The sequence below is a fragment of the Papio anubis genome, chromosome 19 (genome assembly GCF_008728515.1).
Source record: "Papio anubis isolate 15944 chromosome 19, Panubis1.0, whole genome shotgun sequence".
Taxonomy (NCBI): Eukaryota; Metazoa; Chordata; class Mammalia; order Primates; family Cercopithecidae; genus Papio; species Papio anubis.
This window is the reverse complement of record NC_044994.1, coordinates 3,365,309-3,390,574: the sequence shown is the minus strand read 5'-3', so window position 1 is coordinate 3,390,574 and position 25,266 is coordinate 3,365,309. Positions and strand designations below refer to the sequence as shown.

The 25,266-nt window shown below is 47.3% G+C and overlaps 1 long non-coding RNA gene across 1 annotated transcript; it reads left to right on the top strand.

Annotated features, from left to right (window-relative positions):
• Positions 1 to 12,981: 12,981 nt before the first annotated feature.
• LOC103879546 lies at positions 12,982 to 17,618 on the top strand. The gene is made up of 2 exons (XR_640212.3): positions 12,982 to 15,840; positions 16,883 to 17,618. It is a non-coding gene; the product is annotated as an uncharacterized LOC103879546 (long non-coding RNA).
• The last annotated feature ends 7,648 nt before the right edge of the window (positions 17,619 to 25,266 follow it).

The following is a 25,266-nucleotide window of genomic DNA, read 5'->3' as shown; positions in this document are numbered from 1 at the left end:
CTGGGGCCTTTTTGTAACAGGACAGCCTGTTCCATGGAGATGCCATTCATTTGCTGGGAGCTGCCCTGAAGGAAGGAATCAGGAGGGAACAACCGATACAGATTTGTAGGGGTGACTTTATTTTGTGACAGGGATTTTAGAGTGTATAGCAGGAAGAAAGCAAAGGTGAGTCCAGGGCTCTTGTTGCCTGGGTAAAGAGAAATTGAGCTCGTGCTTCCAGAGTAAGAAGGAAGTGTTAAGCGGGTGACCAGCATGTCTCCTTTGGGGAACGTCTGGGAGCAGCCTGGGGGAGGGGGAGCCAGGCCTACAGAATGTCCCGAAACTGCCTCTGGGGAAGCGAAATCTAGAGCTCACCCTCCAGGAAAGAAGAAAATTTTGGATGAGCAGAAACAAAGTCTTCCTGAAATTTAAACACGGACCCTACACTTCTCTAATCCCTTTGCCTAAAGGAGTCTTTTGTTGCTTTGGAAAAGAAGCAGAAACTTGTTTAAATGCGTGTTTTCTTTTAATTAATTATGTTTTTCTAAACACTAAAGCATCATGACTTTGTGCTCCCTCCTCCCCACTTCCCCTCTCTTCTCTCAGCCCTTTTCCCCTTCTCCCTGCTCCCTCCCCCTAGAAAGCGTAGACTGGGGCTGCACTAGTTCATGGAGACCAGCCTTCACGCAGGGGAGTCTGTGGGACAAAGGGTCTTCTGCAGTCATGGTGTTTTAGGACGATTAGGAAAAATGAATAACTTCCTTGAAAAAATTGGTTTGGAGGATTGTTTTCTTCGTTAGACCTCTGGAAAAAATTCAGTGATACTGCATGAAGGGAAAAGAATTAATACAGCTCTTCCTCCCCTTTTATTTATTTTTATATCCAGGAGTCACTGGAAAACTCAGACCTTTTCCCATATCACAGACCCAGCAGCAGTTTGGGCGTGCTCTTGCCTGTGTATAGAAAGCATGTCAAGACCGATTAAATTATCTACTTAAAGTAATGACCACAGAGAGCCTGTTTATTTTGGCCTGAGGAAGGTCAGCTCCAAGGGCCCCTTCTGTCCTGCTGAGGGTCCCTCCTCAGCCACAAGCACACACAAGACCCATGATGACCTGGCTCCTAATAACCTGCTCCCAGACACGTCAGAGTGGGACTCATGCCACCAGTGGGGACAGGACTCACTCCAGCTGGGACAAAAGACCAATCTTTAAGACTCTCTAGACGTCCATCTTTGTATCTGTATCTGTATTGGTATTGGCGTCTGCACTGATACTGTACTTTGTATCAGTCTGTGTATCGAAGCAGAACTTTGTATCAGTCTCTGTTCGCCACAGCAACTTGAAGTGTGAGAAGTTCTGGCAAGGGTTATTTTTCGTCTATACAAACATGGACAATTGTTTGGCTCAGCTGACTGTAGTCCTGGGTCCTTTTTGCATCGTGAAGATCAAACCTAAGATCCACAGGGCGTGTTGACCGGTAACAAGTGAAAAAAAACGCTGTCAGATATTTTTCTTGGTGTTGTTTACACAGGGCTAGGTAATTGTTTGGACGAATTTGTCATGAGATTGTTGGGCTGTCTTGACGACGTGCAGCTCAGCCTACTGAAGGGCACATTCCCGGGACCCTGTGCCACCGTGAGGATGCAGGGTATTAATGAGGGCTCATTCCAGTCAGGCTAGATCAGGGTTCTTTGGCCTGTGGTAAGATTTGGGGGCAGAATGTAAATATGCTGCACATGATTTAATTTCAAGGAAGCCCGGGAGGAATGCACTGAGCCTGTCATCACTGCAAGCCCAGTGCAGGGTGTAAGCCCTGTGCAGGGTGTAGAAATGTTTCTGTGGGCTTCAGAGACTTGCTGTTTGGTCTTGCAGTGATTGAACAAAGTGCTCCCTTTTGGGGGTGGTTGGTTCAATATCCTGTAAGTCCTTAGAATGGAGGCCACAGCCTTGGAAAGCCAGAATGTAAAGCTCATTCTTACTTTCTCCCACGGTCCCAGGAGATGACGGCTGGGTGAGCACTCTGCAGAGAGGTGCAGGGAGGCAGCCGTTTATTCAAGGGAAGGGGAAATGTTGCAGCAACAGGTGAGAAATAAAAATTTCCTTCCTTCCTTCCTTCTTTCCTTCCTTCCTCTTCCCCTCCGTCCCTCCCTCCCTTTCTTCCTTCCTCCCTCCCTCCCTCTCTCCCTTCCTTCCCTGCTTCCTGTCTTTCTCTTTCCTTTCTTCTTTCCTCTTTCTCTCATCTCTCTCCCTCTCTTTTTCCTTCCATCCTTCCTCCTACATTTAATGAGTAACTGCTATGAGCTATGAGTGTTAGATTTGTGATATTCAATAATATTAACATTGACTAATATTTTTATGAAATTCCTTAAACTTTGGCAGGAGCCATCTTACTTTGGGATACAGGAAGAGAAAAGGAGAGCAAAGTGTGAGTTTCTGTAGGAAAAATTTTTACAAAATGGTATCGAGATTATTTTTCAGTTCTGGGTGCTCTTCATTTCTTTGTGTAGCTCTAGATTTCCACCTGGTATAATTTTCCTTCTGCCTAAAGAATTTCCTTAAACACTTTTTGTCGTGCAGCTCTGCTGGAGGTGAATTCCTTCAGCTTTTATATGTCCGAAAAAGGTTTTATTTTGCCTTCATTGTTGAGAGATTTTTTTTTTCTGGGTATAGATTTCCAGGTCAACAGTTTTTTTTTTTCCTTTCAATTCTTTAAAGATTGTGAACTGTTTCTTGTTTATCCTTCCAGAAATTTTCACTGTGTTTGAAAGCGTAGACTTGAATCTATATTTGTTTTTGTTAAAGAAGAATAGGCTGATTTCAGAGTCCATCTGTCTTTTTGCTTCCTGATGCTCCTTTGGGTCTTTGCCTGTCGTTGCACACTGAACTATACTCGTTCATTTTCTCGGCTGTATGGTGCACACGTGGTTACTGTGTCTCATTCAGCCAATCCCTTACTGTGGGAGGTTTAGACTTTCTGCCTTCTATCTTTTTGTTGTTGTAGTAATAGTGTTCTTATTGATATATCTTTATGTTGTACTGCTCTTAAAACACTTCCTTGTTCGTGGGAGTGGACTGCATTTGTTTTTTACTATTTAAAACTTTTTTGTTTTACTTTAAGTTCTGGGATACATGTGCAGAATGTGCAGGTTTGTGACATGGGTGTACATGTGCCATGGTGGTTTGCTGCACCTGTCAACCTGTCATCTAGGTTTTAGGCCCCGAATGCATTCAGTATTTGTCCTAATGCTCTCGGGGGGTGGGGAGAGCACTTTTTTCCTATTCTAAAGTTTTTAGTACTCCTCCAGCATCACCCTTCCTCCTCACCTACCCCCGTCTGTCCCTCTATGATCTGTTATACGGAAACATCTAGAGGATGTTTTGTGTTGAGTGGAGGAATACGTGAGTGAACGAATGAATGACGGGGGGGATGCCAGGCAATTCTTGCAGCAGCACGTGCTCAGTGCCCCTTCCTTGGAGTAGCAGGCAAGCCCGTGAGTTGAGCACCTTGCGGGAAGCTGCACAGGCCTCGGCGAGGCCAGCTCCTGAGGTGTCATCTGTCGTTTTGGGGTTTACGATAAGGTAAACCTTCTTCCAAAGCATGAAGTCATCGCAGAGCTCTGGCATCAAGGTGCGGACCCATTCTGTGAAGCCCTGGGTTGGTCTTCCTGGGATGCTTGGCACTAAGCAACGGGCAGAGGGTGGGAGCCGGGGAGGCTCACAATAGAAACAGATAAGACACTTCAAGAAAGCCCGCCCTGTCCTGCACTGGCAGGCTCTGAAATGATAGCCTATCATTGTGCACACAAAAAGGGGAACAAAACCAACAGTGCAAATGGAAAAACTGTCCAGCGTGTGCAGAGGAGGGTCTGATATGTCAGACTTGTGTGCCAGAGAGAAGCCCTGGGGACAGACTGACCTCCAAGCCGAGTTACCAGGCCTCCTACCCCAGATTCCTCTCCTGCTCAGATGCCAGCTGGGTGGGGGGCAAACACCTGGGGCTGGGGGTTGCACTTCTGCACCATGGGCACTGCCGCAGAGTCTAGCACCTGTAGACCAGGAAGAGAGTCACACAAGGGGCTTGGGGAGTTAACCCACATGACAGCTGGATCATTCAGCCTCAGATGGACATAGGTGCTAGATAGGATGCCAGGGCTGTAGTTTGAATGTTTGACCCCTAAAACCTCATACTGAGATCTGATCCTTGATGTTGGAGGTGGACCTGGGGGAGGTGTTTGGGTTGTGGGAGTTGGACTAAGACAGCCAGGCAGTGGGAAGTTGGGAGACACCAAACTAGCCAATTGGTCTTGTCAGTTTTTATTAGAATGCTTGAAATCATCTTAATGCAGTTTGCATATGTAACACACACACACACACACACACACACACTTTCACCCCCTTCATAGAGCAATAATCCCTGACTAAAAGTTGATGTGAGCAAATTAGCTTTCTTTTAATTTCTTAACCTCTACAACCAAGATTAAATCTATGCTTCATTGTTCTATGCTTCTATGCAAGGAGCACCTAGGTTTTGGTTTATCTGCAGTTGCTGCAACCACACTGTTTACCTAGATGCTCAGTTGCTAAGAGAGAGGCCAAGGGAGCAAGCTGTTGGGATTCGTGATTGGGGTGAAAAGACAGGGAGAGAGAAGGAAGAGGAGGAAAAGAAAGAGAGAATGATCCATGCCCCGGAGGTTTCAGACATCTGCGTGTCTCAGGTTGCATTCCAAAGCCAGCCTCTCCCTTGGCATAGGAAAGACTGCTTTGGATAATCTGGGGCTCTGCTGTCAGCCAAGCTGTAGCCAGGTGAGCTATAACTCAGTTTACCCAGAGGTTCTTGAAAGTGACATCGTGAGGGGATGGGCGTTGCCCGGGTAGTATGTCAATTTATGTAAACAAAGCTGATATCCTTTGTTGAATCAAGCATTCTCCGAACTTATTTGTCTGTAGAACTTTTCTTATTTTTAAAGTATTTTTAAAGTAAAACATATTGACATCCCATGGAACTCTGTCTCCAGAGCCAGGCTGCTGAGGAAAGAGTCCTGTCTCCGCAGCGGGCAGCAGGAAGGGCTTTTCGGAATGGAAGTGTCCCTGGATGTCGTTTGGAAAGCCCTGTCTCACCCAGAAGATGCTCAGGGAAGTTCACTCATTAGGGGGCGGCTCATTCTTATTCTCCATACCTCTGAGTAGTTTGTAGATATAAAGATGTGGTCCCCAATTTCAACCAAGTAGCCGCAAAGATGAGAATACGCAGTTAGACATGAACATACATACTCCATTAACATAGTCGATTTTACGGATTGCTACCAATAAAAAGTTCTATCACATTTATTTTTAAAATTAGATTTGAAGTTAATTTCATTTTGACATGATTTGAGATAATTTTATGTAATATCCTCTAAAAAGCTAGGATTAGAGTGGATTAAAATAAACAGAACTGGAAATACTTTATTCACTCAGTCACTCACTCAAGTTTGTCTAAATGGACGTCCAGATGATCAAAAAGACGGCATCTGCCCGTGTAGTCTAAAGTCACACAGACATTCGTATTTTCTGAGGATCAAGGATTACAAATCCATACACTGTACAAATTCCATAGAGGTTAAACCTCACCTCGTAAATAGGTGTTGACTTTTAAAACTGACAATCAGACATTCCAGCTGCATGCTGATAAAACTGTCATTCCTCCCTAGTTTTTGTTAGAATCCAGTGAGTACTAAAAAAAAAAGAAATAAAAATCCTGCCTTCATGAGTTACTGAGTGAGACAATCCAAGTGGGAGGTGCAGCCTCCGCAGCCCTCACCCCAGCTGGGCCACCTGCAGGATGCCTCTGCCAGGCCCAGGCTGTGTCTCCACGGGGCAAACTGCTCACCTGGAGTCCCCGAGGAAGGGAGCACGTAGGCGGCCCCCTTCAGAGCCTGGATGTCCCGGGAGGGGCATGGCACTTCTGGGAGTGATGACCTCGTGCAGGAAGGAACGGCCCACTGGGGCAGCTCTAAGTGGGGAACTGCATGACCGGCAGTTAATCAAACGCGTGGAATCAACCAGACCCAGGAGCCTCACAGCCCCTCTCTTCCTTTAAAGCTCCCTACATAAGTCCTCCTGCCCACATCACGCCCGCCCTGCCTAGCACAGGCCACAGAAATAGCTGTCCCCAGGCCACGGACGTGAAGCAGAGCGGGTGGAGAGAGGAGAGAACAGAAGCCAGGGGCCACCCGCGGAGGAAATGGTGGGGAGACAGAGGAAAACCTCCCAGGTCTGCAGCGGGAGTGGCGGAGCATCAGCTTTTCTGCTGACAGTTGCAGATGCATCTCTGGACCAGGAGTGCAAAGCTCTGAGTCCTGGTCCCTACCCTGTCACCAAGCCCCACGGTGATCTCAGGCTAATCACTCCTTTCTCGGTAAAATAATAGGCCAGGGCCAGATAACCTGCAAACTGGCGCCTCCCACCCTTACCCAGTTCCCCTGGGAGGGGGCTCCTTCCCTGGGTTCCTCCAGATGTGACCTGTGCAGCAGGCCTGTGCTTATGCTCAGAGCTACACCATCACAGTGCACAGGGAAACCTCGATTCTGGGTGTCGTTAGGACACGACGAAGGCCCAGGCATGCCCCGAGCCCCCGGTGACTCCACGAGGCGGGCACAGGAGTGTCTCGGAGCTGTTTCCCTCCTGAGCACCGGCTGCCTTCCCGTTCCCTGCTAATCTCTACGTTCTCACTGGGCTGAGCACCTTTGTTCTTGGCATGGGAATTTCCATGTGTTGAATATACTTAAAACATTTTTTGAGAGGTTGCCTTTCTAAATATTTTGGTTCTTAACTCGAGAGTTTTGCTGCTTTTCAGAGGTGGTTTCCTTTTTATGTGCTTAACTCTTGCTGGGAGAGATCAGAGTAACCACCTGTGCCGGTGGAATTTCAAGTCTACCACGGAGGATAAAAGCCACAATAGTAGCTAGAAAGAAATGAGAGCGAGAAGTCCTGTCTGCACCCCCTTCCGTGCTCTGTTTTTCTACACAGAGGGCAAATGTGAAAGTGGAAACCATAATATTGCCCCACAGAATGAAAACATCTGGGGTTTGGCTCCTTTTTCCTGTCTTTGGACAACATTTATTATTATCTTGAGGTCTAACACACCTATTTTTGCCAAGCAAACGGTGTTATGATGGTGAGTGAGATGGGAAGTGGGGCCACAGAGCCCTTACCGGCTTTCTCCCTTCCTGAGCTTCTCTGAACTCACGGGCCCTTGGTGCAGCTTCAGCCAGCTAGGGCTTCGTTCCTTCCTCTGTCAGCCTTGCGAGTCTTGGACATGCTTTCCTCACTGAGTAGTCGGCGTCTCTGGTTTTCTCACTGTGCACTGTGCACTGTGCCGGGCACAGCGTGTCTTCCTACCATCCTTGCGGGGCTCCTCTGCCATTTGTGGAAGCCACGTCTACACCTCACACTGTCTTCTCACAGGGCAGCCTCTGCCGCCTTCCTAACTGTGTCCTGTGATGGCGTGCAGGACTGCAAGGTCACTTCGCAGAGCCTCTGTTTCCTCATTTATAAAATGTGAATCATATCTGTCTTCTCTTTCTCCTGAGGTGGAGGTGAAGGTCAAGTGCAGAGCCCTCCTGGCACATCCAGTGCTCTCTCTGTCATGGGGAGGGGTGAGGAGGGAGGATGGTGCCTCCAGGAAAGCAGAGCTGAGGCCCGCTGGACTCCAGGCAGCTCTCTGCTCTCCTTGCCTTTTGCCTCAGGTAAAAAAAAAAAAATAAGTGCAATGGCCCAGAACACAGTCACCCTCCTCGTTCCCCCTTGGCTAGGATGGAAGGCATTGCTCACAGGGTAACAGGGGATAGTGGTGACTGGAGAGGCCTTGCAGTGTCCCCTTTGCAGAAGCCACTGGGACGGTGATTTCTGCGGAGTAGGAGAGCTGACAGGCATGGGTGGGCCTTGCTTCCTGCAAGATTCGATTCGATCTGATCCGCCTACCCTGCCAGCTCTCTGCCTCTCACAGCGAGCCTCTGGAGATTGGGAAGGGGGTTTCCTCACCTGCCAGTGCTCCTGTACTCCGACTCTGCAGACGCCACTCCAGCCTCACGCCTTGCACCACACACATCAAAGCAGCATCTCTCAGGCCAAGCCCTTCCACATTTCTGCTGTGCTCCTGGCATGCGGCTAACCCCGCATGGCCTCCTGCATTGAGTCATGGATGCTGGAGATGGGGAGGGCTTTAAATGCCAGTTGGTCAAGGCTCATTTCACATATGAGGGAAATGAGATCCAGAGAAGCTGAACAACTTACCTAAGGTTACACAATTTGCAGTGTAGAATTGGATGAGAACCCCGCTCTTCAGCTCTCAGCCAGTGTCCTCGTGCTGTGTGAAGTGATGGGTGTATTGGCCGTAGCTCGGGATGTGCTACACCCGGTGCATGTGCTTATCCTTTTATAAGCTGCGTTCTGTAAGCATTGCTGTAGGAGGCAGGGTGGAGAGATGGGAGAGGGCAGTGCTCAGAGGTTCTGAGTTCTAGTCCTGCTGGCACCAGCTGGCTGTGATCCTGGGCAAGACCCGCTGCCTCTTTGAGGCCTGTTTTTCTTATTTTAAAGTGAAAAGTTTGGACTGCAAGGCCTCTTTCAGTTTTAAAAGTCTGAATCAAATCCCAGAACTTTGGGAGGCCGAGGCGGGTGGATTGTTTGAGGTCAGGAGTTTGAGACCAGCCTGGACAAGATGGTGAAACCCCATCTCTATTAAAAATACAAAAAAATTAGCTGGGCATGGTGGTGTGCACTTGTAGTTCCAGCTACTTGGGAGGCTGAGGCAGGAGAATTGCTTGAACCCAGGAGGTGGAGGTTGCAGTGAGTCAAGATGACACACTGCACTCCAGCCTGAGAGTCAGCCTGAAGACAGAGTGAGACTTGGTCTTAAAAAAATGTCTGAGGCCGGGCGCGGTGGCTCAAGCCTGTAATCCCAGCACTTTGGGAGGCCAAGAAGGGCGGATCACGAGGTCGGGAGATCGAGACCATCCTGGCTAACACGGTGAAACCCCGTCTCTACTAAAAAAATACAAAAAACTAGCCGGGCGACGTGGCGGGCGCCTGTAGTCCCAGCTACTCGGGAGGCTGAGGCAGGAGAATGGCGTAAACCCGGGAGGCGGAGCTTGCAGTGAGCTGAGATCCGGCCACTACACTCCAGCCTGGGCAGCAGAGCGAGACTCCATCTCAAAAAAAAAAAAAAAAAAAAAAAAAAATGTCTGAATTGGTCACTAAATGAATGACCCACATTGAAAGAAAGCCTGCTATTTGAAGATGCTTGCTAGTGAATGCCGGGTCCTTTTGAAAAGCGAGCACTCCATCAGTTGTTGTTGGGATCATTTCAGATTTTTGCATGTCAGTCGGTCTGGAGAGGAGCTGATGCTCTGAAGGTGCTGCCTGGCTCTGAACTATGGAAGCCAAGAGCTCTGGTGGGGTAGGAACTGAGGGTCCACTACATTTGCCCCAAGAACATCCTTGCTGGCCTCACCGAGGGAGCCTGGCAGGGGTCATGCTTGGCAATTGTTTTCATGAGACTCCCCTGCTTTGACAGCGACAGGACACGGGGCCCTGAATGCATGATAACAACAACTGCAGGTCCCCTGAGCCTTGTTTGTAGGGGTGGGTCATCTCTGGTACCGACCTCCATCCACCTGAGAAGCAGGGCTGGCCACTTTGCCACCAGCCCCAGCCCTGCCCTGGAGGGATCTGCAGTGTAAACGGACCGTGTGAATGCTGGGATCTGCAGTGTAAACGGACCGTGTGAATGCTGATTTTTACAAAGGCCCAAATGTGGTCAATTCAGTTATTCATACCAGGCAAGGAAGCTGCCTTATGAATAATTCAAAGTTGTTGCAAATCCACAGACCTTTTTCACATTGCCTGCTTGCAGTAGGCTCTCCATAAATGTTTACTGAATAACTGAATAAATTAACATATGAATGAATATTTTGCAATAAGCTTTTGGTATTTACTTTTGCACATCCGTCTGTTGATGTTCTGCGGATCAGCAGACGGCCTCACAAAGGGGCTCAGGCATGCTCCCCAAACAGGCCTGGAGCGCCCAGAAAAGCCACGTGGGCCATGGTTCTCCCTTGCCCTGCAGGAGTGGCAGGGAATAGGAAAAAAACGTCCCCGTGGCTGATACAGCCTCTAACTGGAAGCTGTGAGATTCCTGACACAGGCCGTGCCTGATTTGTGTGGCTTGCCACTTTCATTCTGCTTTTATAACCCTCTCCTCTAGCCTTGGTTAAAGCTACCATGTGGTCAGCAGAATGGTCCCCCAAAGATGTTCGGGCCCTCACCCCTGGAAACTGTGACTATGTTCCGTCGCGTGGGAAGAGGTCTTTACAGATGTGATGAAAGGTATGGACCTCACAATAGACAGATCATCTGGAACTATCTGGTGATGAAAAGTATGGACCTCACAATAGAGAGATCATCTGGAACTCTCTGGGCAGGCCCAGCTAAATCCCATGTGCCCTCAAAAGCAAAGACCTCTCTTCACTGGCATCCGAGAGGTGGGGCTGAAGGAGAGGTGGGAGGGATGGAAAGGTGAGAAGGCTCCATGGGCTGCTGGGGGCTTGCAGAGGGAGGGTCACTGAGTCCAGGAATGCAGGTGGCCCCAAGGAGCTGAAAAGGCCTGGAACCAGTGGAGAAATTGGAACTTACACCCTGTAGCTATCAGGATGTGAATTCTCCCAACTACATAAGTGAGCTTGGAAGTGGAGTCCTTCCTGGAGCCCCCAGAAAGGGACACAGCCCTGCCAACGCCTTGATTTTGACCTTGTGGGACCCTAAGCAAAGAGCCGACTGAGCCACCCTGTGGCTGGACTTCTGACCCACGGAAACTGTGACCAATATACGGGCGATGTTTTAATTTACCAACTTTCACAGCAGCATGCTAATACGGCGAACCAATGTCACGGTGGCTTTGGACACGTGACTTTAGCTCTTGGGACTGTGCTTCTTCCCCCTGAGTCTGAAGGGTTGGGTCACACCATCTCTGACACCTCTCCCAGCTCTCAGGTTCTAGGATTTGCTATCAATGATACCAACAGTTTTTGGAATCAGGCTTGGGAGTCAAGCAGGCTGGGTTCAGGTTACCGCTTTACAGCTTGAAGCTGCGCTGCTTTGTTCTGTGTTTTTGTTCCTAATCTGTACACAGGGATAATAACACTGCCTTATAAGGTTTTAACGATTAAATGGGATCATGCATGAAAAAAAACTTGGCTCATAGTGTGTACTTGATAAATACCACTTCCTTTCTCTACCTCATTTTTATAGTCCTGCCATTGCAAGCTGGGTTGCCCCCCACGAAACTCAAGGAGGCATCTCAGCAAGTTTCAAGATTTCTGTCCTCCTATCGCTGGGACTTGCGGCTAAAGCTCTAGGAACAAGGACATGACTCGGGACTGGCTATGGTTACGAAGAAGCTGAGAAGTGCACAGAGCTCTAAGAAGCAGGCACATTTGGGATTTGCTATCAATCTCAAACCCCAGCAGCCCAGCTGGGGTCCCTGTCAGGTTTCTCACTAGTGGGGAAGACCTCAGGTCCAGGCGACTGTTATCCAGGAGCAGGAGCTGGTTCTTTCCTTTTGGACTCCTGGGTGTCAGGCTGGCTCAGTTCTGCAGCTTCGGGACATCAAGCAGGAGGTGGGTGTCACTTACTCTGACATGTGATGTAGCTCTAGACTGTTCCAGGCTTTCTGGTGTGTTTATTTAATGGGATTTGCCATCTGGAGTTCAGAAATCTGACTGATCCAAAGAGAGGGATTTTGCAGTGGGCTCTTCAGTTTTCCGAAGCTCAAGTGCAGCTTCTTTCATCATTCTTTGCGACGGCCCCTGCTCCGGTGTAAACGACATGTTAGGTCACTTATTTCTTCAAGGACGACAGGTGCCTGACCACAGGTGTGGATAACACCTGAAGTCCCCACGGGCCCATTGCCACCGCTCTCAGCCTTCTGCTGGACTCACAGACTTTATGATGTTGCCAACAGGCACTTCTTCCCCTGGCTCCTCTTGGAAGCAGCTAGGACCTTCATCAGGAACCCAGCTAATAAAAAAACCACATTATTTCCTCATGCTCTGGGATAGCTCTGACTCATGATCAATAAACCACACTCTACTGTCTTTGGAAATGGTAGCAGAAAAATTTTATTTAAATGTAAGTTAGGGAAATATCCAGTCCTATTTTAGTAAAGTCCTGACCCCTAAAATGGCAGGTATATATACATTAGGATAATCTGGGTGAAATTTTAGCTTGGAAAATCTCAGCAACTTTTCCATAATTGTGTCAGTTCCTTTTTCACTGGGCCCACAGGGATTTAAGCACAAGAACAATCTTAGAGGACATCTGAGTTGAGATAAAACATGGGGTTAGCAGGTACTTTGGCCAACTCAGAGCCTAGGTTCAAATTCTGGCTCTGCACCTTACTAGCTATGTGACATTTGGCAAGTTACTTCACCTTTCTGGGACTCAGTTTCCTTATCTGCAAGGGTAGCTATGAAGTTTAAAGGAATTTAAATAGGAAAATATATAAAGCATTCAGAACTTCGCTTGGTACCAGGCAAGTGCACTGTATTAGGTTGGTGCAAAAGTAATCAGGTTTTTGCCATCACTTTCAATGGCAAAAACCTAATTACTTTTGCACCGACCTAATATAAATATTAGCTGTCATTGTGGAGTCTTATTACTGTCTTCATATGACCAGACATCACTGATCCCCTGAGCCAATCCTCTCCATGAGAATGAACCAGCCCGAGGCCAGGCGTGGTGGCTCACACCCAGCACTTTGGGAGGCCGAGGTGGGTGGATCTCTTGAGGTCAGGAGTCTGAGACCAGCCTGATCAACATGGTGAAATCTCATGTCTACTAAAAAAAAAAATACAAAAATTAGCCAGGTGTGGTGGGTACCTGTAATCCCAGCTACTTGGGAGGCTGAGGCAGGAGAATCGTTTGAACCCAGGAGGCAGAGGTTGCATTGAGCCGAGATCACCCCACTGCACTCCAGGCTGGGCGACACAGTGAGACTCTGTCTCAAAAAAAAAAAGAAAAAGAAAAAGAGAATGAACCAATCTGATCCTATGAAGCAGTGAGCCTTGGATCAGTCTTTTCACGTGGGATCCTCCTTGGGTAACTGGCGCTACGGCCCAGCTCCTCCTCCAGCACCTCTTCTCTTGCAGAATCTTTGGGAACTGGCTGGCAGTGGAATTCTCCAAGTCAGGTGAAGTCACTGTCTCTCATGTACCAAAATTGCTATTCCAGATGGACACACTGTTTTTTCTAACACATTTCTAGGACTCAGCTTAAAAAAAAATTATGTCAATAGCTTTATTGGCTCCAGATCAGCAAAAGAAAAAAGGGGGCAGAAAGCTCTGCCTTTCAACAGAGCAATCAAAAACGCTGAACCTGTCTTCCCCCAAAAACTTATTGATGGCTTTCCTTTCCGAATTCTTTCCTTTTGGTGGTTAGACACGCACAGAGTCTTTGAAGTGGGTTAGACATGTTTTCTGCATGTGTGAGCAGCTGTTTCCCTGCAGGGCTGGTTTGGAAGCAGGTTTTCCTTATGATTTCTAGTCATCCACCAGAAGGTCTGTAACGGGTTTTTGCACGGGACTTGGTCATGGTGGACAAATAAGAGGATTGTAGAGGTGATTCCTCACCCCTACTGTGGTCTTCAAATGCTCCTCTCAGGTGACACCCTTTGAGGCGCTGGAATCCACCCCCGGGGGTGTGACTTCCCCCTTCCTCCTGTGCTCCCACGTCGTTCCTGTGTCAGAAGCTGCGTCATATCAGCTATGCACATGATAAATCGAAAGCGAAGCTGCAGTGCAGACATCACTGGGGTGGCTTTCCTGTCACTCCCAGGACCCCAGCGCCAGCATCCAAGCCCTCCTCAGGGCTTGCTCTCTGACTGGGTGATGTGTCCGTCCAATCGTGGCGGCACAGTGATCTCTCCAGTCTCTACTTTTTTTCTAAAAGCAAAACCTACCCTTCCACGGCTACATGTTGATTAAATGAGGCAACACATAAAGTAAGGATAGGCAACGCACAGAAAGCACTCAGAACTTTGTTGTTATCACTGTCATGATCGCATGCTGGTCTCAGCAGGGCTTTTAGGCTGCATCAGTCATTCACCCGTATTTCAATCTCTGTCTCACTCTCCTGTCTTAGAAAAAAATAAACCTCCTGTGATTCGGGGTCCCCTGTGGCTACCTTATTATCTCTTTCGTTACAAAGTCAGTATCCAGGAGATTTACATCGTTGACATTTTCTCCACTTCCTCTCAACCTGTAACCCCCCCACTGTCAGGCTGTGCCCCCATCAGTGCTCTAGACCCCAGCATCCCACCATGGTCAAGCCCAGAGGCCTCATTTGAGGCTGTGGAACTGCCCTGTTCAGTAACTGTGCAGAGGGCTACAGAACACTACAAATGTAGGAATTTGTACATTTGTACAACGAACAGAATTTTTAATTATTTTACACTTAAAAACAGATACTTTATTCAGTTGTTGAAAAACTTTTAAGTACAATTGGAACCACTTGCATTTGTGAATGTAGTTTTTCAACTGTAAATTGTATAAACTCTAAATACAGATCAAGCATTTCTGATGAAAATTTGGTGTCTGAATTGAGATGTGCTATAAGTGTAAAATGTGATACCGGGTTTCCAAGATTTGGTTCCAGAAAAAGAATGTAAAATATCTTGATCTTTAAGATCTTCATTACATTTTGAAATCACAGCATCTTGGCTATATTGGGTTGAACAAAATATATTATTAAAATGGATTTCATGTTTTGGTTTTCTTTTTAGGGTGGCTACTAGAACATTGGCGACTTGCATTTTATTTCTATCGTTCTGTGCTGCAGTGGGCATTTGCTCCTTGAAATTATCTGGCTTCTGAGCTCCAGGCTCTCCTGTTGCCTCTCCCACCGCAGGCCTTTCTGTTCTCCCCCTGTAGGTTGGTGGCCTCACAGCTGCTCCCCAGGGTTGTACTTCCAAGAGTCCTGTCCTAGCACTTTTTCTCTGTCACATGGTACATCTTGCTGTGGGACTGCCCCATTGCTTTTTGCTTGTGCACCAACTTCTAACATTTGCTGAGCCTTTCTACAGACAATTGCAGCACAATCTCCTCTGACACCAAACTCAACATGCTCCAGGTCATTCTATCCCCTTCCTGCAGAATCCTCATCCTCTTTCTGGTTGCTGTCCCTCTGAACTGTGTCCAAATCATTCCTGCTAGAAACGGGGGGCAGCCTAGAGTCCTCCCTCACTCTCATGCCCAACCATCTCAACAGATACGGATCCCACAGCTTATCTCCAGTAAATACAATTCAATCAGCACCCCTCTGGTCTGCACCAACCAGGCATGAGCCATGTCCCCATGACCCCCCTGTCCTCATGGCCTCCTGTCCCCATGACCTCCTTTCCTGTGACCTACTGTCCCCATGGCCCCTGGTCACCACGGCCTCCTGTGCCTGATGCCCCTGTCCCCATGGCCTCCTTTCCCCATGACTTCCTGTCCCTGTGGCCCCTGGTCACTATGGCCTCCTGTCCCCATGGCCCCTGGTCACCATGGCGTCCTGTCCCCATGACTTCCCTGTCCCCAAGGACCCCCTGTTCCCATGGCCTTTTGTTTCTATGGCCTCCCTGTTCCCTAATCCCCTGTCCTCACCCTCTCTCCTTGTCAGCCAGTCTCTGGGTCTAGCCAGAGGAAGGTTTATAACCTGACAGACTCACCTGCTTAATTCTCTTCAGTGGTGTGGATTTATTAGGAAGATTGCTAAATGCTTCTTGATATGTTAGGAATCCTGCTTGAAATCTGAAGAGGGAGACACTAGGGCAGAGAAGCATAAGGTACAGTCCTCATTTTCATCCTGTTCCTCAGGACAGTACAAAGGCCCTTTGTCCACTTCTCCATCTCCCATTCCCTTTCAGTCTGCTCCAAGCTCCCTCTGTGCCAACAGGTGTCCCTGGCCCTCAGCTGCTCCATGCTGTGACCCAGCCTCCCATCCTGCCCACTGGTCACCTCCACCTCACTCCTCCCTGGCATCTCTATAGATCCTCCACCAATGTAGGGCGGCACCCTCTCTCTTCTGTGCCCCTCTGAACCACGTGGCATCTCTGTCACATTACATTCTAACTGACTGTCCCTGGGTCTTATCAGCCTGGCCTCAAACCACATCACATTAAGATTAATGTTCAAATCATGGCCAGAACTGGAGGGTCTCAACTGGGGCTCAGCTGCCCCGGAATCCCTGTTAGCCCTCTGAGAGGTTGGCCCAGAGCTGGGGCTCAAGTCCATGTTCCTCTCCCCGGACCCCTGAGATGCCTCACCCTGGCCTCTGCCAGGAGGAGTGTGGCCTAGGAGTGTTGGGGGCATTAAGGGGTACGTTGTTTGCAGAGAATTAAAAAAACAATGATTAAAAACTAAAACCAACTCGAGGTTCATCTGCTTTCCAGTATCACCCTCCTCTGGCAATTCTAAACAATGGCAGAGAGACAGCACTGCTCCCCACCCCCAGGGTGGCGTCTCCCTCTGCAGCCCCTGCACCACTCAAAGCATTTGTCCTAGCCACTTATCCCACCATCTTACCATAATTGCTGGTCTACTTCTCTACAGCAACTTCTAAACCATATTATTTTAAGGGTAGAAGCTAGATTTTATATCTATTTTCTCAGGGCTTAGCATAATCTACAATAAAGAATGTATTTAAAAACTTATTGAATTAATAAATTAATAGATTTTCTCAATTTATCAGAATATCAAAAGCAGGAAATCCTTTGTCAACTAAATGAGTGGTAAGAAGACAGTAGGAATTTATTTAAAATAATCTTGCATTATTCTAAGGTTACTAGAGTGCCAGCCAATGTTTTACACTTTTGTTTTATGGTACAGGAAAGGGATTATTGCATGCAGAATGTGAATTTGAAGTCCTTCGGGATTCTGATCAACAGCAAGAACTTTAATGAATGCATTCATTACTATTTCTTACTTAGCATGTACTAGGGCTTGGGCTATAGAGTAAAGCGGGAAGATGGACCTATGTATTTTACTGAGATTTCAGCATTGACAGTAGAATTGTTCTGGTGAATACTGAACTTATAAGAAGGTCCAACTAAGCAGATGTGGAATTTTGCAGGCATTTCCCAGGATAAAGTGACATATTCCTCTCCCCCCTGGTGAAGCTTCAGCTCCATTAATCATGACCACTTGGACACTTCAATGAACTCATGGAAACAGTCACTGCCATACTCTGAGGAGGTCTATTGATTTCTAGGTGCCTTTGCAATTCATGACAGAGATCAGAAAGTTTTCAGCCATCTGCACAGATTCTATTCATCCCTCTGTGTGTGTGTGTCACATGCGTGCACAGAAGAAAGGCTTGCCAAGTTTATCAGCCGGAGTCTTTAAAGATCACGTGAAAGTCTTGTTTTCTTTTTAAGGAGAAGCCTCTGGTGTCTGATGCCTTTGATCTGGGCAAGAGACAGCCTTGCCTTTGTGTACAGTGGAGGTGAGTGACCATCCAAATTACACAGATGAACTCACTGAAATTGTGGAGGGTGTAGTAGTTACTTTGGTTTAATGATTTACAGCCATGCTTTTGAATATTAAAAGGTCATTTGCTTTGAAAGTCTGTCTACAGTTTCCTAGATCAGTGGCAAAGTATGAATCTCAGTTTGTCAATATTACAAGTGAGTTTTGGGGCAAGATTTTTTCACTGGGCAAGAAATAAGGGTTATTTTAGTCATGTACACATATCTCTAAGAACATTCATAAAAGCTGGTATGAAATAGGATGTGTAGAAAATGTTAAAGAAGTCTTTTTGAAATAGGCTTTAACGTGCAGACTTGGACCTAACCCAACCCTGGTGTCCATCTTTCTTCCGTGGAGTTCTTCCTTCCAGGCTGAAGCTGTGATGTGAGCTGCAGGCGGCCTGAGCAAGAGCCCACAGTCAGAGGGCTGGCCCTCACCGGGGCGGATGGGGCGAATACTTCCACAGTCACGCACAGCCTAGCCACAGGGGCACTTTGGAGATAGGCATCCGTAGGTGATTTCATCATTGTGCGAACGTCACAGGGTGCACTCACACAAACCTAGTGGGTGGAGCCTACCACACACCGAGGCTGTGTGGTGTGGCCCATTGCTCCTATGCTGCAAACCTGTGCAGCATGAGACAGTACTGAGTACTGCAGACCATTGTAATACAGTGTTGATGCGTCTACACATATCTAAACATAGGAAAAGTACCACAAAAATATGATATAAAAGGTAAAAAATGGCAGTGAGTGGTGAGTGAATGTGAAGACCTAGGACATGACGTACATCAGGGGTCTCCAAGCCCAGGGTCAAGGACCGGAACCAGTCCGTGGTCTGTTAGGAACCGGGCTGCACCGCAGGTGGTGAGCGGCGGGCGGGCATTACTGCCTGAGCCCACCTCCCGTCGGATCAGCCGCAGCATTAGATTCTCATAGCAGCACAAACCCCGCTGTCAACCGCGCATGTGAGGGATCCAGGCTGTGAGCTCCTTATGAGAATCTAATGCCTGATGATTTGAGGTGGAACAGTTTCATCCTGAAATCATCCCCGCGCTGGTCTGTGGAAAAGTGGGCTTCCATGAAACCAGTCCCTGGTGCCAAAAATGTTGGGGACCAACCGCTGATGTACATGACTGTAGACTTTATAAACACTGTGCACTTGGGCTACACTAAATTTATTTTAAAAACTTTTTCTTCATTAGTAAATTAGCCGTAGCTAACCATAGCTTTTTCACTTTGTCAACTTTAAATTTTTTAACTTTTTGACTCTTGTAATAATACTCAGCTTAAAACACACATTGTGCAGCTGTGCAAAAATATTTATATTCTTCTTCTATAAGCTCTTTTCTATTTTTACTTTTTTTTTTTGCTTTTTAAAGTTTTTTGTTAAAAACAAAAACACAAACCCACACATTAGCCTAGGCTACACAGGGGCAGGATCATCAATATCAGTGTCTCCCCCTCCACATCCTGTCCCACCGGAAGGTCTTCAGGGGCAATAACACGCAGGGAGTTGCCATCTTCTAGGATAACAATGTCTTCTGGATACTCCTTGAAGAACCTGCCTGAGGCTACTTTACAGCTACCTTTTTTTTTTTTCTTTTTTTTTGTGGTAAGTGGGAGTACACTCTAAAATAACAATAAAAAACGTGGTAAATACATAAACTAGTAACATAGCCATTTATTATCATAATTAAGTATAATGTACTTTACATAATTGTATGTGCTAGACTTTTATAGGGCTGGCAGTGCAGTAGTTGGTGAGCAATGGGCCATGACATCAGGACAGTGATGATGTCACCAGGCAAAAGGAATTTTCCAGCTCCATTATAATCTTACGGCACCACCATCATCTGTGCAGTCCCATTGGCCGAAATGTCTTTATGCAGCACGTGACTGTATGTATGTGTGTGTGTGTGTGCAGGGTGGGGGTCATGTAGCTAACCTTTCATCTGAGGTCTGGATTCACATAAGCAGCCTAAGGTTGTGGCCAGGCTGGTGAGTCCTGGTGCTAGTCGGGTTCCAAAGGTACTATGAGTGAAGTCTCCATGGGGTTTCGCTAAACTGGGTCAACTTAGCTAAGCTGGGAAGATCTTTGCCAGGTCAGCGTTCACCACAGGAGAAATCTGAGGGCCTTGGAAGGGGTGAGTCAGGAGCGGGTCTGAGCAGGGCAGGTGCTGCTGTCACTCAAGTCCCAGGTGACCACCTCAGGCCGCAGCAGCGCCAGCTTCCCGAAGGTCCTCCATCAGTTTCAGCGAAGGCTGCAGGTTGCCTGCGTCACAGGCTGATGAGAAGCAGTGAGAGACGCTTGGTGATGTGCTTTGGATGTTCATCCCCTCTAAATCTCATGTTGAGATGTACTCCCCGCCCGCCTCCCCCTGCACCCGTGTTGGAGGTGGGGCCTGGTGGGAGGTGTTCAGGTCATGGAGGCAGATCCCTTGTGGTTTGGTGCTGTCCTCACCACAGTGAGTGAGTTCTCTCCGAGATCTAGTTGTAAAAGTATGTGGTGCCTCTCACCACTCTCCCTCTCTTGCTCTTGCTCTCGCCATGTGACATGCCTGCTCCCCTTCACCGTCTGCCATGGGTCAAAGCTGCCAGCGGCCTCCTTAGAAGCCGAGTAGATGCTGGTGCCATGCTTGGCAGAACTGCAGAACCGTGAGCCAATTAAACCTCTTTTCTTTATAAAATATCCAGTCTCGGGTATTTCTTTATAGCAGTGCAAGAACTGCCTAACATGCATGCCTTCTTATGCTGTTGGTCTCCCCACTTCATGTTCATTGCGCTTTCCTGAGGGCTGGCCTTGCTGAATCCCACCGAGCACCAGATTGGAGGTGCCAGACCCACATAAATGCCTCATTCCACTCCCATGAGGGAGGAAGAGCCATTCTCTGCAGTAGATCCACACTCTACACCACTTGAAGTGGTTCTGCAGCCCGGAGTGAGCCCTGGCTGAAACACACTTCAGCTGTTTTTGAGAAACAGGATGGTCTGCTCTCCTCTCTCCTAGGGACGAGGCACAGGAGGGCATGCTGTGGCACAGGAGGCCAGAGGGCAGGTTCTGCGATGTTGGGACATAAGATGCAGCTGTGGTGGTCTTTGAACTGTGCATGCAGTAACAGGAAGACTGTGGGCACAGGTCTCCTTTGCAGAATTTTAGACTCTGCTCTTCCTCTAAGAGTCACATTGCTGTAAGGCAGAGGAATAAAACCGCTTCTCGGCAGCTCCTGATGGGACACAGCCGTGGCCACGGAGCAAGGTGATGAACGAGGCAGAAGAGCCCAGCTGAAGCCCTAGCGCCATCCACCTACCACTGCAGGCACGTTGACCTTTGACAGCTGGCTTTATCTCTACTGCACAGAGAAGGATCATATTACAGAAATAGCAATGCCTATGCCACTTGGCTGTTGGGAAGATGAAACAACATGATTTTTGTTTAAGTGCCATGTAATCCACACAGTGTTACACACATGTTATTTTTATTCATGTCTCTATTAAAACAGTTAAGCTTTGGATTTGCACTTATCTGTTTCCAAGAACATTGTAGAGGGAGAGAAATCAGTGAGTTGAAAATCAAACCACTCTCAAAACAGCTCAAGAAAGCAACCACTTTGTTTTCTACTATATGGTGGTGGTGCATGCATGCTTCTGTCCCCTTCCCAGCCAGGCCATGCCTGGATGAAACTGCAGCAACAGGAACCTGCAGAAATCTGCAGGCAGGGATGACGTAAAATAGATCCGTGTGTCTGCAGCAGAGAGCTTCCCCACTTCAGAGTCAAAGAAGCTACTTTCTCCCAACCCAGTGCCATGGGAGGAAGAATGGGATTTGTTATTTTTAAATCTTTTGGAAGATTCAACTGGGATCCTGCATGGGAATTTCTACTAGGATATATTTCTTGAAGACTTGTTCTCTTTGCATTACCGTTTCAAAACAGAATAGTTCATAAACATCTACTGTGCAGCATTGAACCCTTCTCATTTTAGAGGTGTCCTGGGAAAAGTTTGACATTTAACAGGGAGGGCTGTGATTTGAAGTCTGTAGGTCAGCACCCCAGAGCATGGAATTTTTTTGGTGACTGTATTTTCAGACAGGTCTAGTAAAAATTATTTTTATTCTTAAATGTCCTCTGTCTGTGGTGGGAACCTTGTCTTTGAGAGTAGGCACAGTGATGTCTAGATGTCACCACGGTCACAGTTTCATCCAGGCATGGCCTGGCTGGGAAGGGGACAGAAGCATGAATGCACCACCACCAAATAGTAGAAGATGAACTGGTTGCTTTCTTGAGCTATTTTGAGAATGATTTGATTTTCAACTCACTGAAGAGCTAGTTTGCAAAATGCTGAGAACAGGGGAGAAGGACAGAAGGCAGAGAGAGCACAGGCTAGGGTGATGGCTCCAAAGGCTCTGGGAGAGTGGGATTGTTACTGAAACAACAGGGGTTTGGTCTAGGTCCTGTTGCTTGCCACACAGAAAGCCAATCACTGAGACAAGTATTGCCAGGGAAGGCAGCTTTATTCAGATGGTACAGCCAAGGAAGTGGGAGATCAGTCTCAAATCCATCTCCTAAACTGACTAAAATTAAGGGTTTACATAGCAGGGAAGAAATGTAACTACATGTGGGAAAACAGGAACCAGGAAGGGGAAAGGAAGAGGAGTTAGCCAACAGGCAGCAGGTGGTGGGTTAGGCAATCATGTTGGGCGAGGGGTGTGGTTTCTCATTGTCCTGATGCTGTGATCTGGAAAGTTTCAGTTCCTTGATACTATCTGTGAGACCTGATGGTTGCTTTCCTGAGAAAGGAACTCAGATAAGACAAATGTAACTTTCTTGTTTTAAAACTAGGAGGGCCAATTTCTATGCTTATTCAAAAGACACCATAAACGTCAGTTCTATGGAACAACTGGGCTGGTTTCAGGATTAGGGGACAGGGTCCTGTGGGTGCTCCCTGGAGGAGTGAGGTCATCGGGTGAGGGAGGCTGCTGGCGCAGACCTATGCTGTGTGTATGCTCCAGCACCCACCCTCTCAGGACACCCTGAGCCCAGGCGTGGCTAGAGCTGCTCCTCCCAACGGGACCCTCTCCTAACTCTGGCTGGGGGTCAGGCAGGTGGACTGATACCCTCAGGATGGGACATGGCTTCAGAGGAAGCACATTTTCCCTTTCAGTTCAGAGCTACCCAAATGGAGAGTTCTTCAGGGATGTCACATTCCTGGTACACTCTGAGGCAGGACTCTAAAGACCCCCATATTTTGCTTATTATCCTCAGTGTAGCTGAACCCTGATTGGTGGATACAGCTGAGCCCTGATTGGCCAAGGCAGCTGAGCTTTTGGCCAATGATTGGTTGGTTCAGGTGTCCCAAAGTTGAACAGAGGTGTTGGTTTTGGGGACCTTCAGAGTATGTGTGTGACCTCTCATCAGTAAATAGCTGCATGGCTCTATTTTATATTTAGGCCCAGGCAGCCACTTTGGATCCGTCTTCAAGGATTGGCTCTTTCAGATTCATATTCGTTAGCACCATTTTAAAAATTGTAAGGGGTCAACCCATGGCAGCCACTAACCTTTTTACTGCATCCATAGATTTGCCTTTTTCAGAATGTCATATCATTGGAATCATATAGTATGTAACCCTTTCAGATTGACTTATTTCACTTACCAATATGCATTTAAGTTTCCTCCACATCTTTTCATGGCTTGATAGGGCATTTCTTTTTAGTGCTGAATAATATTCCATTGTCTGGCTGTACACAGTTTATTTATCCGTTCACCTACTGAAGGACATCTTGTTTGCTTCCAAGTTATGGCAATAATGAATAACGCTGCTCTAAACATCTGTGTGCAAGTTTCTGTGTGAACGTTTGTTTTCAACTGTTTGGGGTAAATACCAAGGAGCACACTGCTGGATCGTATGGGAAGACCGTTTAGTTTCATAAGAAAGCACCAAGCTGCCTTCCAAAGTGGCTATACCCTTTTGCATTCCCACCAGCAATGGAAGAGAGTTCGTGTTGCTCCACATCCTTGTCAGCATTTGGTGATGTCGTGTTCTAGACATTGACCGTTCTAATAGGTGTGTAGTGGGATCTCACTGCTGTGTTAATTTGCATTTCCTGATGACATGTGATGTGGAGGATATGCTTATTTGCCATCTGTATCTCTTCTTTCATGAGGTGTCTCTTCTTGAATGTTTTTAACTCTAGAAAAAAAATTAGTATACCATGAAATTATTTTCTTTTTCTCCAAAACAAAAAATGACCAAAGTGAAAAAAAAAAAAAACAAAAAAAAAACCAAGCAGACCAAAACATGACACTCCTTTAACCCAGCTCATTATACTCACTCCTAAATACAAAACAGAATATCTGGGAAGGGCCAGGTAGGAGAGGTACCTGGGGGCCTGCAAAGGTCGTTTCCCCCCTTTCCTGTGAACCTAAAGCTCTCCCAGAGAGCCAACAGGGAATGAGGAGAGGGGGAAGACAGTTCTGCTTCTGCCTTTTTCCATGGGAGCTGGACGAAGTCCTGCCAAGGGCCACTTCATCTAAGTATGCTTCTTAAAGGAGAATTTGGTTCTAGGACTAGTGGCCACTAGGGACAGGTTGATAAGGCACAGGAATAGAGTGGTCAGATATGGATTATCTCACAGTCATTGAGGACTTACTATGTGCTCAGCATGTTGGTAAATGCTTCTCATTTTATCTCACTGGATTCTCACTGCAACCCCACATAGTAGACACTGTTATTTCTCTCTTTCTTGCCATGTGGGCTGGTCCCTGTTGAATTTAGGTGGAGCTGAGCCTGGTATGTGGCCTTGCCTACACTCTCCTGGTCTAGGTCACTCAGACTTGGACAATAGAGCGAACAGGTTCTTGTTTCGAAGGCAAGGCTTTAAGACTACCCAAGACTTGTGGCTCTGAAGGAATATAAAGTGAAACGACAAGACAGCATCCCATGCAAGGCAGGCAGCTACTACACGACTGAATACATTGCCAGGTTGTATGTGTAGTGGAACCCTTGAGAAAATCCCACCACCATCCTCACATTTGATAATTGAGTCGTATTTGCAGAGATGGCAGCTCGCTTTGAAGTGGTTTTGCCATCAGGTTCCTGGGCAGATAAAATATCAGAAGATGAGTCAGCATTCTTCCTCTCCTCTAGTGGAAACAGAAACAGCAAACTCTTAAATCTCTGTTTATTCCTTCTTTCCCAGGTTGGGGGAGAAGGTGGGAGCTTCCTTTAGTCTTACTGTGTGATGTGATCTGCTGTGACATCTGGCAGTGCCTGCAGTAAAAGAAACAGCTGGGAATGGTCATGTCCTGTTTTCTGGATGATATAACGCAGGCTAGAAGTCTATGTCCATCAACTATCAATCACCGCCTCTGAGACACTGCACGTGCAATTAATTAGCTAGACCAAGACGTCTCCGAAGGCCTAGATTCGGAAACCAAACTCCCCTTGATTACGTGGGCCATATTCCTGGTGGCTGGACTTCATTAACCTCAGCTGTGTTCAGCTATGGCGGCCTCTGATCCAGTCAAGATATTTTGCTGCCTAGTTGATGCTGATTGGATTCAGGGTTTTTATTACTTTACAAAGGCAATGCTTATCCCTGTGGGTGATAAGAAACCAACAAGGCCCAAAGTGCCAGCATTGGTTTCCCCTGCCTCTAAACCGGCGTGCTCTATTTGGGTGTTTATTTCGGGACTTTGGACTGCAGATGGGATTGTAAGTGCTCCCTGCTCAGGGAACTTACCCTCA